Genomic DNA, 20,124 nt, shown 5'->3' on the forward strand with positions numbered 1-20,124 from the left:
GAGCCAGTGTGCAGGTCGCAGCTTTGTCTTGCTCTTCCTATCGCCCCCGTGGCTGGCTATCGGAGGGGGTCTGACCCCAGTTGTCCTCGCATCACCCTCTGACATCCATGTTGGCGTAACGTAGATGCGTTCTCACTCTTTAGGGTCAGTGTTCGTGCCCCTCACTCGACTGGCCCTGCCTCTCAATTTCGCCCACAGCCGTTCGTTATTTGCCAGGGGGTAGCCGGGGTCAGCTGTGTTGGTGCCGAGTCTTTGTCTGATGTCCTCCGGCGTCGCCGCCTTGCTTGGCGACCTGCCGTCCACCAATATATGTCGGAGGTCTCAAGGTGTCACCGGCTGGCCTCAGGCATTATGTGGTGTCCCTACTGACCAGTCGGCTTCTGCACTGTCTTGCTCTCAGCCCTCAGCACGAGGTTGCAGCCTGTTGTTTACTGTGGGACTTCGTTAGGCTCAGTGTGCTTCCGTCTGCCTATAAGGCTTCAAGGGGGGCCTCTCTTTACCCTGGCCCTCGTCCGGCCGTTGCGTGATGGTTATGGTGCTTGTGGGGCTCACCTAGTGGGTCTCGCTCTCGGACCGATGTACTGGGCCCTGCTCCGGTGACTGCTAGTTGTCGGCCCCCACTCACAAGCTTCTCCCGACGGTCCCAGCCGAGGGGCAGTTCTCTGCTGCCGTAGATTGTTCGCTGGTTCTGCAGTGCAGGCGGTGCCCTTTTGTCCCTTCCCGGGGCCGGCGCCGGAGAGTGCACGCCAAGATGGCGGATGCGTTTCGGTGAGGGAGGCTTCCCTCCTGCTCTGTGGAGCCTGCTGCTCAATTTCGATTTAACTACGCAGAGTCTTAGAGGGCCGGCGTGATCTAATCCCCTGTGCTTCTCGGTGCGGGGTTCTGGGGGTCTGTGCGCTGTTGCAGGTCGCGGCCGGGTACTTCCGGTGATTCTTACCCGGGCCGACTTCACTTCCTGTCGGGTTGCGCTGGCATGCGACCTCCCGGCTTATCGCTCCGACACAGGCCGCGATTCCTCGGATCTTGTACTCTGCCTCCCGGCCTCGGATTTGAACCGGAGTCACCGCCGTCTGTTCCGCCTGGCTCTGGGCATCAGTCCCTCCAGTTTGAGGTGTGTAGTAGCTCGCATTACGTATCGGATTTATTCAGAGGCCGTTCCGACCACGGAGCTCCTCCTTTAAGCAGCCGCCATGGTTGGCTGCTAGCCACGCCCCCCAATCTCTAGAAGTCTTAAATAAAGATTTTGTGAGGACAGACTATTAAGCTAAAAACAGTTAAGGCTGTCTCATTTGGAGATTACAGACATAGAGGGCCATAGAGCCAAGATTCTTTTACTATAATCTGATCAATAAATTAATCACTCACCCGCACATTGGCTAGGAGATAGCCTCACCTCGCCTGGCGCTCGCTCAGGACAATGAGGCCCCGCTCTGATAAGGAAATAGGGAGAAAAGATGCCAAAAAAATAATTGATGGAAACTCACTATTTTTATTACCACTAAGTGTTTATAAAAAGATAGTGTAACAGGATATTGGTGTCTGCTGGCCAGCTAAAAACTGATGTTAGAGCATTTTATCAAATCTATAAGAGAATCTTTTTGCATAGTAACAGTTGTGTTATCAACTGGAATGGGTTCTGTATGTGAATTCCCCATAACTATACACAAAAGGACCCACAACAGCTATATTTATTATCTCCTTAGCGGACCGGCTCCTGCGGCGTCCCGGTGTCTTCCGTGTTCGGGCAAGAAATTGCCCGAACATGGAAGACGCCGGGATGTTGTGCAAGCGCTACACTACCCCTGCGCCCGAACAGCTTACACCACTGAGACGTGGTTCCAGCCGGTGTACTTTCCAATAACAAATAAACAGATCAAATCAGTCCTTTAGAAACACTGGGACCAATTTTTGGCGCTTTTTACAGCAGGTCGTCCATCCCGAGGGATAATTTAGACATATGGCCACTTGTATCATAACCATATCGGCAACAGAGTGATCCGTGCACCTTAATAACAGCAAATGAAAACAACCCTCTTACCAATGTAATCTGGTTTACATCAATAATTATATCAAACTTTGCGGTATCTTGGCATCAATCGGCTATAACATCTGAACTGTATTCGTTTCTGTCTGAATAATTGCATGATGGTACAGTCCTGAGGAAGGCACTTTAAGAGTGTTGAAACGCGTAGACAACAGACAGGAAACCATCCAACAATTTTTTTAATTAAGAGATTATTTATATGATTGAAGTTATGCATATGCTGTAATGCTTTTTTATCCTTTGTGTATAATGATGTACCAATTTTATCGAATGTATCTATAATTTGTATTAAATCTGTATTTTGATATGTACAAACAATAGTGTTATATATTTCTTTCTTTTGGCTAAGCCACTTATTATGTGCTAGTTGTTTCTAACCAAATTTGCCTGGGTACTTTACTCACACATGCTATTTGCCCTGACCCAGGAAATTAAACTGTATCAGGGGGTCCTTGTTGTCTCGCACACTTCCTCTAGCATGACCCCTTACACTACCCAAATACAACTGCACTACCCTAAACCCTAAAACACCACCCCAGCACAAACCTCTACACTACGCAAATACCACTGCACTACCCTAAACCCTAAAACACTATCTCAGCACGACCCCCTACACTACCCAAATACTATTGCCCTTCCCTTAAACCTACCCTAGCATGACCCCTTACACTACCCAAACACCACTGTACTACCCTAAAAGTGTACCTCAATATGACCCCTACACTACACAAACACCAGTGGACTACCTAAAACTCTAAATCTACCTCCAGTACAAACCCCTACACTACATAAACACCACTGCACTACTCTAAACCATAAACCACTATGCCAGCACGACCCCTACACTACCCAAACACCATTGCAGTACTCTAAACCTTAAATCTGCTCCAGCACGACGTCCTACACTACATAAACTCCACTGCACTACCCTAAACTCTAAATGTACTCCCAGCACGACCCCCTACACTACCCATTCACCACTGCACTACCCTAAACCCTAAAACACTACCCCAACACAACCCCCTACACTACCCAAACACCATTGCACTACCCTAAACCTTAAATCTACCCCAGCATGACACCCTACCCTACTCAAACAATACTGCACTACCCTAAAACACTATGGCAGCACAACCCCCTACACTACACAAATACCACTGCACTACCCTAAACCCTAAAACACTACCCCAACACAACCCCCTACACTGCCCAAACAACATTGCAGTACTCTAAACCTCAAATCTACTCCAGCACAACCTCCTGCACTACACAAACACCACTGCACCACCCTAAACTCCGAATCTACCCCCAGCACAACCCCCTACACTAGACAAACACCAATGCACTACTCTAAACTCTAAATCTGTACTGTTGCAAAACCATAGTGACTGTTTATGTACCATGTAGTATTCTATTCACTAAAGTAAAAGTGAACCAATTATGAAGTCACTCAATGTCTCTCCTTATAGTATTGTGATCATTTAGGTAATATGCATGTGCTCATACAGTGCTCCAGGCTTTAGTGTTATGGAGTGCTTCAAACTGCTATGCACTATTTATGTAGTGGTCTAACCACCTTCACAATTGAGCTTCAGGCCTACAATTTCTTAGTCAGAATCTATATGAAATGTGTTTGTATAGTAATAAAAAAGTATAATTTATTGTTATTAATAAATACTTATTTATGATTATTTTTTACACATACTGTTTATCAATCTTAAAATAAAGTTATCATACCGGAGAAAGAAAGAAGAAGAAAAGGTCAGAAAAAGGATACTTACTCAACCACAAGTATTGGAAGACCAACATAAAGTTGTTAAAAAGAGGAAAATTTCTGGTAAGACCACAAAGGGCTTTATTAAAAATATTACTAGATTTAGAAAAAAAACTGAAAATGTTCAAAGCACTGAAAATGTTTCAAGCACAAAAAAAAGTGCAAAGAATAAGAAAGGAAAAAAAGGCAATGTACATACAAAGGATACAACTTATAGTAAAAGAAGAGAAAATCAATATAAAGAAATCCGCAACAACATATTTTACAACAGAGTAGTCCATAATTTGATGAAACATACAAAGAAAAATAGAAAGAGAGCACTATTTTATAAAAAGAAGAAGCATATCGAATCCATTGTTGAAAAGGCTTTTGAAGTAAAGAGGAAACTATTCATTTTAGTATTAAAGAGAATTCAATCACTAGATAAACCAATCCATGTAATGAAGGCGAAAAGTAAGAGGAAAAGAGTAATTAACAAAAGTAATTTTTGTGATTTTTTCCTAGGGGAATGGAAACACAGTTCAAGTTCTGAGCCTTTTTTAATGAAGAGAGTTATTTACAGACCAATGATTTGTTGCATGCAGTTGACACCAGTGGTCGAGCTTATGAGGTTAGAAATAGTTGACCAATTGACAAAGAGTAAATGGCGCCTAGAAATGCAGAAGAAGTGATAGCTAATTAAGTTTTAGGCAGACGTCCTAAAGCCACAGTGTACATCTGGGATTGTAGTAGTATTTGTAGTGTACAACAAGGATCTATTGATAAATTACGCAATTTCTTACAAGCATATTGTAAAAAAAGTGTTACACAAAAGATTAAGGTGTTGCAAGGACTAGAACCTTGCAGAGTGAGAAAACATACAGGTTTGCAAGGTCATTTTCTGTCTCGTCTTCCTAGGAAAGTATGTCAAAGTGTTTTTCACCATTTCAGTGTGTTGGCAGCACATCATACTCAAATGCAGAAATTAGTGAGAAGATTGTATTATGCAAAAAGTCCAGCACTAAAGTTAAATGAGTTGAACAGTGCTCTTTTGTGTGGGTCAGTATCAGATGTGAAAAAGGTTTCTGATGATATTTAGTTTTGTTACATTAGTCCTGAAGAAGACAGTGAAGAAACTCAGAAATTAATAGAAGAAAATGTTGTAGAGAATGTTGAACATAGTTGTACAAAAATGTTTGAAAATTAAATTACAAAGTTTAAGGTGATTTCAGGTGAAAGGCCACATTTTTCTTGAATTTGTTGTCGGCGAACTAACTACAAAAATCAGATTAGGAGTGTTGATCTGTATTTAAAAAGTGAAAAAGAAAATATTGATAAGTGGAAGGAATTTGCAACGTATTTGTTGGTAGAGAATAGTTTTGATTTGGGTTCTGATCAGCATATTTGTAAATATTGTTATAACAAATAAGATGAGAATAAAATGCCCGCTAGAGCTGTGCATAATAATTTAGAGTTATTTGCTATTCCTCCAGAATTGATTGATTTAAACACCTATGAGTCTATTTTCTTTCAATGTATGCACCCGTTTCAGGTTATTGTTCGTATGGAGCCAAAAACAGGTAAATTGTCTCCTTCAGATTTACAAAGAGGATTAAAAGGAAGAGTTGTATATTTACCGTTAGATTTAAAGACAAATATTGATACTGTTGGTGTAGAGAGTGTAGAAAGTGAACCACTAGTTATTCTTGTTAATGGTGTGCCGACTAAGAATAAGAACACCTGGCGGGAAATTGTGGATGTTAGGAAAGTGCAAAAGGCAACATTGTATTTGATAAAAAACAAAACATGCTATAAGAATGTTTATACAGGAGAAGAAGAAATAGTTTTAGCAGAGGATACTGAAACGTCAAGTGGACAAATTAAAAAAAGTGGATATGTTAAGATGTGAAGAAATCTATGAACAATACAGTGTGCATCCACTTCATTCAAAAGAAGTGATGGGGAACACTACTGAGTTGTTCCAAATGAAAAAAGCAAAAGGAACTCCCATGAGTGTATGGGAAGAGCGCTTGGAAGCTTGTTGTTTTCCACAGTTGTTCCCAACTGGCAAAGGAGGACAATATGATGAACGTCCTGTGCAGATTCCTGCATCTGAATTTTGGACAACAAGAATATATGCTGAAGATCTAAGATTTTCGACAATGTATCCCTTATATATTTAATCTTTTGTTTAAAAGTGACTTGTCTGGACTTTCATATGCAGTCAATCACATTTTAACAACTGGAATACATCTGCAAAATGTATCTGCAAAATATTTTATGGATAAAGTGCACCAGAGAAATGATCATCTAGAATCTCAGCACATTAATCTGATGGCAGGTCAGGGTGGGACTAATGAATATTGGTACCGTCGTCATGGAGAACTGAAATGTATGCTACGGAACTTAGGAACTCCTACATGGTTCCTTACCCTAAGCTTTGCTGAGTACGCTTGGGATGATTTGCTAGAATTTCTTCGAGAGGCAAAAGCCAATATAAAAAATATTGAATACAAGACACCTGGAGAATTGTGCTCTTTGAATCCTGTTAATGTATGCAGGTATTTCAAACATAGATTTGAGGCTATGATGTTTTTTATCTGCAATAAAAAAAATCCTCCTCTTGGAGAAGTTGTGGATTTCTTTTGGAGAAAGGAGCATCAAGCAAGAGGTGCTCCTCATGTACGTATGCTGTTATGGATTAAGGACGCTCCCAAATTTGGAACAGATACGGATGATACTGTTTTGAGTTTTATTGAAGAGTATGCAACATGTGCTGTACTCTAAAGCACAGCAGAAAATAACTTAAGAGCACAAGTCTTACGATTCCAAAGCCATCGCTGTGGAAAATACTGTTGACAAAAGTACAAATCTAAGGACAAGATTTACACCAAGGGGCCGACTCCGATCCTGGGAAAAACGCTGTACAAATCGTGGTATGGAGCTGTTTCCCCATACAACTCGTACTTGTAAGGAGGCCCCTACAACCTAGGAAGTGCGATCCGTACAAATAGACGCACTCCATACAAATTGTAAAAAAGACCATACAACTCATATATACAAGCGATTCCGATTCAGATTGCTCTGTACGCAACGTTCCCATGTATTCCAGGCAGCAGTTTACAACCCGGCAAGTACGATTTGTATAAATGGCACTCCGTACGGCTCTTTTTTCACAAGAGCCAAAAAGTGCCGGAAAAAACTTGGTCGCCCCGAAAACAGTACGAGACAGACCCCCCCATGTACGCGTCGTACACCCCATGAATACAGGGGTACGGTGCGTATGTATGGATGACACGGAAAGTGGGGTACGGTGCGTACATACGCGATGAAGGGGTAATGGTCGTGTACGCACCGTACAAGCCCCGTACCCCAAAATCGTGTATGTAAGCACCGTACCCCAAAATCGCCTGTGTATGCACCGTACCCTAAAATCGCGTATGTACGGTGTGTACATGCGTGATGTTGGGGTACTTACCATACACACACCTCGCATGTAGGAGGACCCCTGTATGCCTCATACCCCTATATGATCCGTACCCCGGTATGAGTTGTACCCCCGGAACGAGTCATACCAGGGTACGAGGCATATAGGGGTTCGCTTTGTTGCCTGGTACGAGTCATTCCCCGTATACAGGCCAGTTTCCATACAAATCGTATCCTGACAGTCCGGTACGAATCGTACTTGACGGGTTGGACAGCCTTTTTACAAATTGTATGGTCTTTTTTACAAGTCCGTGTCGTACAGCTTTTCCCGATTCGATTTGTAAGGATCGGGCCGATCTGTATGTATTTTTCCTGTACGAATCGTACTACACGGGTTGGAAGGGACTTGTACAATTTGTATGGAAAAGAAATACAAATCCTATTTGTATGGAAAATAAAAATCTAGGATCAGATGTTGTTTTGCATTTCCACGTCCTGTAATATCCAAAGGAAGAGTGCACAGTTTTATATCATCTTTGCGACATACTATCACAAGAAAGTCTCTAAAAAATACCCACAACATAAGAAGAAATGAAGAGTCAAAATACATAAATGACTACAACCCAGTTATTTTGTCCATGTAAAATGCTAACATGGATATTCAGTATGTTGCGGACAATTCCATTGCTATTGCTCGATACGTAACGTCCTATATTACAAAATCCAAAAAGACAGAATTAAAAGAAATGTGGGAAGAGATTTCTCACGAGAAGACTCGAAGTAAGAAATTATACAGTTTCAGTTTGAAGATGTTATCGCATCGAGAAATCAGAGCATAGGAATGCTCAGATTAGTTATCATCTGCAAGTCTATACTCCAAATCTAGAAGAATCATTTGGGTGAGTCTAGGCATTGCAGCAATGCGAAATCGAGTACTGAAATCTGTACAAGAAATTGAATATTTAGCAGAAAAAGACCCAGAAAGTAAAGATATTTTGAAAACGAATATGTTGGACACATATTATCCAAACATAAGTCATCATCTTGAGAACATGTGTCTCTATGAAGTGCTGCAAAACTACACTTTAAAACGGAATACTACAGAGAACATCAATGATGGAAAATATGGAGTCATTGGTTCCGAAGGATGTTTGGTGAAACAAACTAAAGGAAATTTGATTAATCACAAGAAGCTGACTTGCGATACTGCTTACAGAAGGGAATTTTACTATTTTGCCCTTTTACAACTGTTCAAACCATGGCATTCACCCAACACAAATCATATATAACAGTCCTAAAATGGTGGACACGTTTCGTGCAGTGAACAAGCAGGGTGCGCTTTGGGTTCGCGACTCCAAAAAAATGGAAAACAATATTTAAAAAATAATTTAAGTATATTTGAAACAATAGAAAAGAATTAAAAAATATATATATCTATTCTTTTTAAATATGTGTAATGTAATTTAAAAAATATCATATCTAAAAATAAGAAGATCAAAAAAATTTAGTTAAAAATATTGAAAAAATATAACAATAAATATATTTAAAAATTATCATTTAAAAAACCTATGAAATTCACTAAAAAACCATAGTTTTTAGACATGTTATAGTTAGGAATTACCATTTAAAAAACTTTACAAATTCACTGAAAAAACCATAGGTTTTAGGGGTGTTATAGTTAGCTGGACATTTCACTCGTACAAAACCATTGAAATTCCTCCATTATAGTTAGTTATATCACCAATGACCACCCAGGTTGGATGCCTGGTACCTCAAAGACAAATGCACAAGAGATAACATACACAAGGCGGCAGGCTTGTACTTCAAAGAAAACCAGGGATCTGTTGACTCAGCGCTGACCCTATGGAAGGCTTTCAAAACATTGCTGAGAGGGTGCGCTCAAGCGATAATAGGGGGGAGGAAGAAAGACTCCAGAAAGCAATGTGCATAACTGGAAAAGAAGATACTAGAAATAGAGGGCAAAGTACAAGACACGAGTCAAGAAATGGACAGACACCAGTTGCAGCGCTATCAACAGGAATTGAGAGCACTGACGGAGGACCTAGCTCTTAAACATGCTCTGGCAACGCAGTGAATTCTTTACGATGTCGGAGATAAGGTAGCCAAGCTCTTAGCGTGGCTGTAATCACGGAACAGGGAGAGGTTCTGGGTACCTAAAGTGAAGGACACAAATGGGATAGTTCATTCAACCAATGCGAGAATAGCCGAGGCCTTCGCATCTTATTATGAGGCTTTGTATGCATCCCAGACCTCAATGACCTATTTGGACTGTCTAGACTTTCTGAAGGAGGGAGCAGCCTAGAAGCCAACTTATTTGAGGAAGATTTGCAAGGGGCATTGAGGGAACTGCAATCGAGTAAGACAGAAGGGCCTAATGGTTGGATGATGGAGCTCTATAAAGGTCTAGCAGGAGTGGTGACCAAACCAATGTTGGAGATGTACCAAGAAGCGCTCTCCAAGGGTTGTCTCCCAATAGACCAGAGAATGACAATGATAGTGAACATACTAAAAGATCTGAAGCCCCCATCTAAGCCCAGTTCGTATAGACCAATTTCTTTGCTTAATGTGTAAGTTAAGGTGTTGGCCCAAATTTTGGCCACCAGACTACGAGTAGTTCTCCCCTTGAAAATACACCCCAACAAGTTGGGATTTGTTCACTGCAGGAGCACAAGGCTCAACCTGAGACGACTTTGTGGCATACTACCCCCAACCAGACCCTACACAGATACACAAATGGGGTGATGGCTTAAGACGCAAAAATTGAGTTTGACTCAGTGGAATGGAATTACATGTTTGCAGTCTTGGAAAGATTTGGGTTTGGTGCCAGGTTCAGAGCTTGGGGAAAACTACTTTACACAGTCACTATGGCCAGGGTCAGGGTAAATAGAACAACTTCATGCAGTTTTAAGCTTCATAGGGGCACCCGGCAGGTCTGCCCACTATATCCAATGCTGTTCACTCTGGCCCTCGATCCCCTGCCGACATGGATCTGCCGAGACCCCATAATCTATGGCATACCCACACCGGGAGGGTGGGAAGAAATGATCTCCCTGTATGTCGATGATGTGCTACTATACATGGCCCGACCCAAGACCTCCATAAACAGAATAATTTGAAAATTTGGGGAACACTCTGGCTACACAATCAACTGGGCTACACAATCAACTGAGCTTAATCATTGATTTACCGCTTGTTGGGGGAGGCTCCTCGCTTGCCAAGTGACTACTTGGCCCCGGTGAGCTCAAATGGATTCAGATATTTAGGAATATATTTTACACATGACCCATGCAAATTCTTTAGACATAACCTCGACCCGCAACTCGAACGACTTAAAACAGATGCGAAGCACTGGAAATCTTTGCCATTAACATTGGCGGGCAGAGCCGCCCTATATAAGATGCTGACCCTCCCGAGGCTGCTCTATGTAATGCAGAATACACTGTACAAGATTGCACCAGCTGTTTTTACAGGAATTGACCAGACAGTTTGTAAACTGCTGTGGAAAGGGGGAGCTCCAAAAATTGCGCTGGCAAAACTACAGAAAGAGATGTATGATGGTCCTTGATGTCCAAAAATATTACTGGGCCTCACACTTGCTGATAATTAATGACTGGGTGGGTGCAGACCACCAGCATCCTGCATATAGAGTAGACAGAGGATGCATGGTCTAGGGGGTGGGAGAGACTATTGCATGTAAGATTGGTACGGACAACTGGCGACAACATACACAAGTCGTAGTGCATACATGGCAGAAAGCTACTAATTTTCTGGGCTGGAAACGGGATCTAACAGCTCAGACTCCGCTGTGGTACAGTGTCCTCCTGCCAGAGATAACAGGGTTGGGTGGATGCCATAAATAGAGACTTATAGGCATAGAACACTTGGGCGATGTCTGGAGGAACCACACAAACATACTGTTTCATGACCTGCAAAAAGAATTTGATTTAGTTGATTCAGAATAATTTTGACACACTCAGCTGGGACACGCACTACATTGCCACTTGCCAATGGGTGAACAACTACCGGATGCCTCGCCACTAGAGGACCATTTATTAACAGAGGAACTGTCCCAGAAGGTGAGTGTGTATAATCTATATATAATTACTCAACAATTTCCCCAATCTACTAGGCCCCCTCAGGTGGACATGGGAGGGCAGTTTGGGGAAAACACTAGATAATGAAGACTGGCTGGAGCCCCTCCAGGCCGCTCGGAGGATCAACTTCAGAGTGAGATTCTGATTGGTTCAACTCAAGATCCTCCATAGATATTATTATGCACAGGTCCTCCTGCACAAAATGGGAAGAGCACATTCCTCAATGTGTAGAAGGGGTTGTGGGGGCTAGAGGTCCTTCTACCACACATTATGGGACTGTGGGGAAATTCAACATTACTGGGCCCAAATCACGTCGATAATGGCGAGGTTAACAGGAGTTCAGATCCTGGTGGAGCCTGGATGGCTCCTGCTGGGAATACAAGGGGGCCAGGATTGGCCTAAAACAAAAGAAATCTGGCTTAAATTAGAGGTAGGGTTGCAAAACGTAATATCATGAGGACTTGGGTGCGAGGGTTCACCCCGACTCGATGATTGGAAAGCAGATATTGATTGGTGCCAGAGGGTGGAATAAGTGGTGTATGCCCCAAGAAGTGGGAGAAAGTGTGGGGGGATTGGAGAATTTACAGACGTTAGGGACATAGGAATGATGCGGCGGTAAAAGCACATTGACAATCTGTATGGATCATGCACGAAATGGGGAACTGTAATGCCAAGATGAATACACATGTGTAATGGCTTGATCATGCCCCTCAGAATGATATGTGAAGCCTGCTGTTTGTTTATCAATAAAAAGAATTTAAAAAATAAATAAATACCATCATATGTCGGATGCTAATCTGTCAAACTAGATATTGAGATAATTAATTGCACTACACATTGAACAAAATGGGCATCCTTATGTATGGTTGTGAAAGGAGTGTGTCAGTGAAACACCGCATGGGATGTGATCTGAGCACGATGTGGACTGGTGCCTTGTGAGTGTGTCAGTTTACGCCCTCATCTTGCTTCTTCCCCATTCTCTCTCTCCCCAGGGCCGCCTAGTTCAGCTGGAAGTAGTGGTAATGCCTGGGCACACCCAGATGGGCAGAGATAAAGAGCAGATTAAGACACAGTTTGCCCAACACATGGTCACACAATAGCAGGGGTGGCTCCTCCGCAAGGAGCATCGCCCCAAGCCTGGCTCGGAGCCAGCAAATGAAAAATAAAACGATGTTCTAGCATCGTTTTATTTTTAATTTGCCGGCTCTAAGTCAGCTTGTGAAGTGAGGGGAAGGGCACTAGAGGGCGAATGCTATGTGCACTTCTGCGCATATGTGTTTGGCGGGCCGTCTCAGATGCACTTATGTTTCACCAGCCCGGCTGCATTGAACATCCGGCCTGGAGAAACCCCCGCAGACTCCCTTGCTTGAGCGTCTACTCAGCCCGCTCAGGGCCAATCCCCACACTGCTCTGCTGGGAGAGCAGTGCAGGGATTGGATGGGAGTCTGACCCAGAGGCACCAGGAAGAGAAGAGGAAGCCGGATGAGGGAGGCAGCCGTCAGCATTGGGTACTTTTTAAAATGTTAAATATTATCTTACACCCCGCCGTGCACTCCCCTCCTACACTCCCTCCACCTACCCCACCACACGTTGTTTGTGAGGGCCACCACTGCACTATAGTCTGCTCTACTCTCTCACGAATAGCAGAACAGGAATTTACATCATGCTGATGAATGGACGGCATGCAATCTGCTGACGTTTACTTAGGTACGTACGTAAGATGCTGCTGAAGTTATCTTTGGCGTAAAATCAGTGTTTTTGATCTGAAAGACCTAAAAGACTGCAAATAGAAATTGTAAAAAGAACACACATCGTTTTTAATTGTTAGGTTAAAATTGTATTATTGCTCAACTGCTCTTACTCGCACTGTGTGGGAATTGAGGGGGGAACTTTAGCACAAATTTTTGACTGTCATCTTGTAAGTCAGCGCTCTAGTCGCTGAACTCCCCAGGGCTATATTAAGCCAGATGACGTGACCGAGCAGCGGAAGCGCTCAGCGGGTGTGCAGCTGGCGCGCCAAAGGCAAGCCCGTCTGTGCCCGTCCGCACCCATCTGGGACCAGGGTCCAGAACCCCTGCTTGCCTTCCACAAGAAAAACTGAGGCATAATACAAATCAACTTAAATTCTTTAATGCTGCCCCTGATCCTGCTTGCCTTCATTCTATTGCTCCTGATTGTTGGAATCATAAATGTAAGCATTGTTCTTACGATTTCCAGCATCTCCGCCCTACTGACCCACATGCAGTCATACCACACCAAGTTTTCAAGTTACTTTTATTAACCTTTCGTTCCTTACTAAAACACGCTGAGGAAATATCCTTGCTCCTCATGGAGGAAAACCCTGATGTTTTGTTTCTTATGGAAAGTTGGTTAAACACATCCACTGATCCCGACATAGTTTAAGCTCTCCCTCCTGGCTACATAATACAGAGATTAGACCGAATTAATGGTAAAGTTGGTGCAATTGTCCTCATCTTAAAGAACCATCTTATTTGTAGAATGCTCGGGAGCCCGCTCTTAAATTGTGAAAACCTTTACTTCTCAATAGCATGCACACCTACATTAACTTTTTCAGGGATCTTGATTTACCGTCCCCCAGGATCTATAGGCCAATTCTGTAATTCACTAGCAAATTCTACTACCAATTTCACTATCCTTGGAGATTTTAATATTCATTTTGATTATCTAACTTCCAAAATCGCATCGGAATTGATTTCAGACCTTGCGGCCATACAGTACCATCAGTAACACACTTAAAGGGACACTTAAAAGGACACCACCTAGACCCCATTTTTTCGGGGCTGAAGGATCTATCCTGTTATGCCCCAAGACGTATTCCCTGGTCAGATCACTTTCTTATCCCCTTTTGCTGGTCTCCTACCCAGGCCATTCCCACAACCCGCCTTGTACAAACTAAATCCCGATGTTGGTCAAAACTCACACTAGACGAGGCCCCTTGCGCCATCGGAACTTCACTTTTCAGGAAGTTCCGTGGCGCAGAAGCCTGCGTGGTATTTATCAGGCAGCAGTACGCCAGTTTTTGTGGCGTACTGCTGCCTGATAAATATCAGTCCCTTTAACGCAGTGTTCTGCGTTAAAGGGCCGTGCAATGGGTGTTGCTGGGGGCATTCCCAGCAACATCCATGGCCTTTTGACACTGCCCCAGATTTACGAGAAATCGTAACTCTGAAGCAGTGCCAAAAGCTTACGCCTCCCCAGGGGAGGCGTAAGGGAGGCGCAACAGGGAGAAATGTCTTTATTTCTCCTCGTATTTCCTTTTTCTATGTGTGCTGCATTCTACAGCACACATAGAAAGAGGAAAAGCTTCTTGTAATTATTTTTGTACAGAAAGGTTTCCCTTCCTGTACAAAAATAATCTTCCCCGCAAAGCAGGCACCCTTGCACCATTGTGCAAGGGTGCCTGCGCTGGCGCAGGCAGCCCATTGTGCGCCGGCGCATGGGAAAAGGACAGGAATGCGCCGTATCTTATAGATACGGCGCATTTCTGCTCTTTTCTTTTGCCGTAGAGAAGCGCAGCAGGAAGGCCTGCTGCGCTTCCCTACGGCAAAAAGTCATAAATGAGGCCCCTGGATATCAACCTTGGAGAGATCTAGGCCTGCTCCTGACCTTGATCCTATAGTGGCCTACGATAAATTTGGCAACTGGATCAATAAGTCAGTAGATTTAGTTCTTCCTAAAACAACAATCCAGCTGCATAAAGGACCTGATAAAGCGACATGGTATACTCCAAACCTCCAAGAACTGAAACTAGTCTGCAAAAAGAAAGAGAGAGGTTGGAGAAGGAATTTCTCCCTGGATGGGAAGCAGGAATACAAGAATGCTATTAGCATTTATAAAATGGAAATTCGAAATACTCAAGTTTGCTATTATGAGAAGAGTATAGCTTCCTCTGCCAACTCCTTCTGTGACACCTTTCAAATTGTTAAGAAATCAACTAATGTTCCCTTGCTTCCTGACCTTCCCACTACTTCAGATTTAGGTTATAATGAAATGGCAACATTTTTTCACAATAAAATTGAGAAAATGTATAAATCCTTTTCTTTCACCAAAGATCCCAATCTTATCCACTATGATAAGCCCCATATAGAGGACAAGGAAATGTGCCTAGTAGCTTTCCCTACAATGGACTATGATTGTCTGTTGGCCAACTGTTGATCGAGTAAAAAGTGGTTCACCCAATGACCCTGCTCCACTTAGGATTCTTCGAGCTGTCATGGAAGACTCAAGAAAAATCCTCGTTTCAGGAAGATCATCTGCTCTGATCCTTTTAGACTTGAGTGCGGCCTTTGATACTGTGAATCACTATATCTTAATTGACCGTCTAAAAAATGTGGGTGTCTCGGGAACAGCCTCAATCTGGTTGGCGTCTTTCTTGGAGGGGTGATCCTTCCAGGTATTTGAGGGTGAAGCCTTTTCCAAGCCCTGGCGCCTTGTATGTGGAGTCACACTGGGCTCTTCATTAAGCCCAACACTTTTTAATGCCTATATGGCTCCACTGGCAGAGATCATACAACCTTATGGAGTGAACATCGTAACATACGCTGATGATACTCAGCTAGTGGTCTCACCTAACCATCCTGATACATCCTCTATCAGCCGTAACACTTGTCTTGAAGAAGTGGCTAAATGGATTAACCATTCCTATTTGAAGCTAAATGGAGACAACACAGAGCTTATGCTCCTTGGTAATCTGTCACTATTTAAACTAATTGAGATGTAGCCAACTGCAATGGGTTTGGCACCCATCCCCAAACCATATATAAAAAGCTTGGGGTTCTGGCTGTACTCAGACAAACCAGAAAGGTCGTTGCCGCTTGCGTCAGGATGCTTAGAATGCTTTGTAAAGTAATTCCTTCACTTCCTTTTCAAGCTAAATAACGTGTAGTCCAGGCGCTTATTCCATCACGCCTGGACTTTAGTAATGTACTTTACCTGGGGGCCCCAGAGGTGGTGCTCTCTAAACTTCAAATGATTCAGAATTGTGCGGCAAGAACTCTTATGGGAATTCCCTACCGACAGTCAGCCAAACCTGCATTGAAAGCCCTGCATTGGTTGCCCATTCGGGAGTGAGTCCACTTCAAAGCGCTTTGTATTATTCACAAATTGCTTAGAGGAAATGGACCTAAGATCATCTCCCCCCTAGCCAAATTATATCAAGCCAACAGGACTTTACGATTGGATGAATTGCACTTGGCTTGTGTACCAAGGATCAAAAGAGCCAGAAGCGGAGGTCAGCTTTTTCCCTACATTGCCACCAAGCTTTGGAACTCCCTCCTGCTTCAGCTGTGAAAGGAAACTAACCATCTGAACTTTCCCAAGCTGTTGAAAACCTGGCTTTTTCCCAGATAACTCTCAGAAGCTTCTTGCAGTCCTTAGCGCTGGGATGCACATGGGTAGCCAGGCGCTTTATAAATGCTACTTCTATTCTATTCTATTCTATTCTATTCTATTCTATTCTATTCTATTCTATGAGAGAGGTTTGCTCTTCTAAAAATCTTTTGTACCACAAGAAGTTTCGCATCCTACATTTCAGTTATTGTCAGTGGCGGCCAGCACGAATCTGGAGTGGTGCGATGGAGGGGAGGGGGTGGGGTGGTGAGTGGGGAAGGAGGTATAATTGCAAACAAAAGAAAAAATTCACTTTCCTCCTTGCCACTTTGTCCCACGTCATCTCTCCTCCGCCGAACAGGAAGCAGCCTGGCTCAATTGAGCCAATCACAATTCGTTTGGTGCTCAGTCTGGGACTGGGGCCTAGGCATGTTCTCCATGCAGGCTGTAATGCAGCCAGCATGGAGAACATGCTAAAGTGCGCACTTTAGTGTGCCCACCACTACTCCCCTGCTCTGTCAGCAGAGCAGCCCCACCTTGCCCTCATGCTGCCGCAGCAGTGAAGAAGAAAATGATAATCACTTCATGTTATTATCATTTTATTTTTCCTTTGTTTTAGGGGCGACGCTCCTCTGCCTTAGCGGAGGAGCCGCCACTGGAAATTATAATTAATGTCTCATAGGTGGAATTGTTTTTAAAAAAATTATTTTAGGTCATAGTGACTAACTAAAGGTCTCTGCCAAACTTCAGCAAAACAATGAGGAATTTCAAGTAGTCTGAGACATAAAACATAAGACTGCACTTATAAAACTGTTATTACGTCATTTAACAGACCAACGGATTGTGGATGTCGATCTTCAGTTTGGTGCTCAAATTATTCACTTTTTACAGAATGCTTTAAAAATACTGGGACCATTACTCACCGCTCATCAAATCTGTGTTTATTAAAAGCAATAAAATAAATGAGATGGCTGAGGCAGTTATTTTCAGGTTTTGTTGCATGTTGATAGCTTATTTCTGCTGCAATGGGAATCGCAGGATCACTTGCTCACTGGAAAGGAAGAAAAACCTCACTCAAGTTATATATAACATTTAAAAATACATTTCGACAGTTTGCAATGGTGCAACAAGCTGATAAAACAATACAAATACGTACTTTAACCACTAGGGGTCACCAATGTAAAGGTAATGAAGTGCATGCCACACGTGATCAGCTCTTGCTTTTCTCCAATGCTGCTCTGTCGCTGAAAGGTTTTTTTGGGCAAGCGTAGGCGTATGACCTCTTGTATACTTTTGTATACATATATCTCTGTGGGCCAAATGCCATTCCTAGTGATCCAGCGGGTCAAGAGAAATTCTGTCTCATATGTACATCTCTACACCACAATACTCACCATAATTTATAAATCTAACCCTAGGCCCATATTTGACTGAGACATCAATTGACCAACTGAATCATATGACCTAATTAATCAAAACACTTTATAATACATTTAATTAAGTCAGTATTATAGGCAATGGATTAACTAATGGTAACTCAAGGAAACAAACAAGACCAGCTTGTCATTTCAAAATCTATTTTATTAACTTTATTATAAAGCAGAATGCATTTTAAAGCGTAAACTCTTTTATTGGCAAGTTTTATTAAACAAAATTATTTATTAGAAAGGCACATTTGACTGGCAGTCCGAATCTAAATCAGCATGAAAAATGCTCAAACATTTAGGAAAACTCCCTAAACCCTATTTCCCTAACTTAGCTTAAAGGAAACCTAAAGGGAAAAAGTAAAGTCTCAATGGATCTTACGTGAAACGAAAGTCCGACAGCATTTCTGGAGCACAGGAACGAGCCAGCAGTACTCTTTCGAAGGGGGCAATTTTTATACCTTTTTCCTATCTAAAACTAACTAAAAGAATACATGTATTCGAGCAAGACAAAACACGATTGGTCTAGGGGACATCATCCGATGAAGTCATTCGACTTTCGCATAGCAAAAGTCACGTTTCTTCAAGAGCGGCATTGTTCATCGTCTATGAGTGTCACAGGCTTCCAGTGAATAGCAACATTAGGCAAAATCAACTATTACTTCCTCCGTCCAAGCTTTTCCGCCGCTGAACATCCTGTCCTTGACCATTAAAACTGAATCAAATGTCCTTTCACAACTTTCCACACAGCCTTGTTTTACGAGCCACTTTCAAAGAATTATTGTTGAAAATATTTGCACTTTCAAACGTTGCTGTGCAAGGCCCAACTCTGACAGGACTTCGGACATCCATTTTAGAAATAGGCCACAGGGCTCTTTCAGCATGAGTCTAGTATGCAAGGAAACACAAGACAACAATTAATTCAAGAAATGATAATTCTTCTGTTACCCACCCCCTTTACTAATATTAACTCATTGGTCTATGTTACCTAGCTTTGCTTACAAAAGATAAACATAACACAAACACATGAGATGACATGACATAAACAAAAGCAAATTTTAAAGAATGCACATGCTATTATTTGAAACAGCCGCAGTTAATGTACAACAAAATGAAAGACAAAGTAAATGTATTATTTAGAGCAGAATGACAAACATGACAAGAGCACAAATGATTAAACCCGCGTGTTCGTGTAGGTGCACATTATTCTAGGTTGTGTTAGTACAAAAACGTGCAAAACATGCAACACTCATTAGTAAATTAAAATTATGGAAGTTTCATTATTGCGTACTTTAATTCAGAATTTATTCGGAAAGTCCGCTCCATCACTAGCTTCTCATTTGTTTGTTTCAATGTCCTTTAAAAATATTTGCTTACTAGTGGTCAGTCCTGCCTCTTTGTCCCTCCTTTTTCCTACAGGGAGCAGGGACTTAGTACAATATAATTACGCTTTGTTCTGTTGATCTTCTCTTGGGGGACTATTTTATTATGTTTTCTACCTTGTGTTACACTGTCGGTGCTCAGTCATAGCTGCTTACATTTTGTTGCAGCAATCACTCTCCCAGTTCCAGTCTTCTCGAAGCCAGCTACCAGGCCAGCTTGGAATGCAAGCAATTAATTATTTTTCATGTGCTTACTATTACAATGGTGGTACTCGAGCTTTAGCTGTAAACATCGTAAGCTAAATCGCGGGTGCCCTGATTGCTTAAAAAGTAAAGAAATAGAAAAAAATGTTTTTCTATTTCTTAACTTTTTAAGCAATCGCAGCACCCGCACTTTAGCTTACGATGTTTCCAGCTAAAGTTTGAGTGCCACAAAGGCTTGTTTTCTGCTCCCTCCCCCACATGACTCCTGCTGGGTTGCTTGTTCTAAACCGCTGCTCTTCGCTCCCTCTCGAGCTGTAGCTGCCTCCTCCCTTCTGATTAACAAGATGGAGCGGTATATTTAGAATGGGCTTGTTTTACCTCATTGGAAACCCCTGTCCTGACACGCTAGAAACAGTGCAGCAAAAAC

General features: G+C 42.5%; 1 pseudogene; it reads right to left on the bottom strand.

Moving 5' to 3' along the window:
- The window catches only part of LOC147726393 (prolactin receptor-like), a 121,011-nt pseudogene extending 103,322 nt beyond the window's left edge, over positions 1-17,689 (bottom strand).
- Between the last annotated feature and the right edge of the window lie 2,435 nt (positions 17,690-20,124).

This window comes from Lissotriton vulgaris, chromosome 3_1 (assembly GCF_964263255.1).
Source record: "Lissotriton vulgaris chromosome 3_1, aLisVul1.2, whole genome shotgun sequence".
In the NCBI taxonomy this organism is placed as follows: Eukaryota; Metazoa; Chordata; class Amphibia; order Caudata; family Salamandridae; genus Lissotriton; species Lissotriton vulgaris.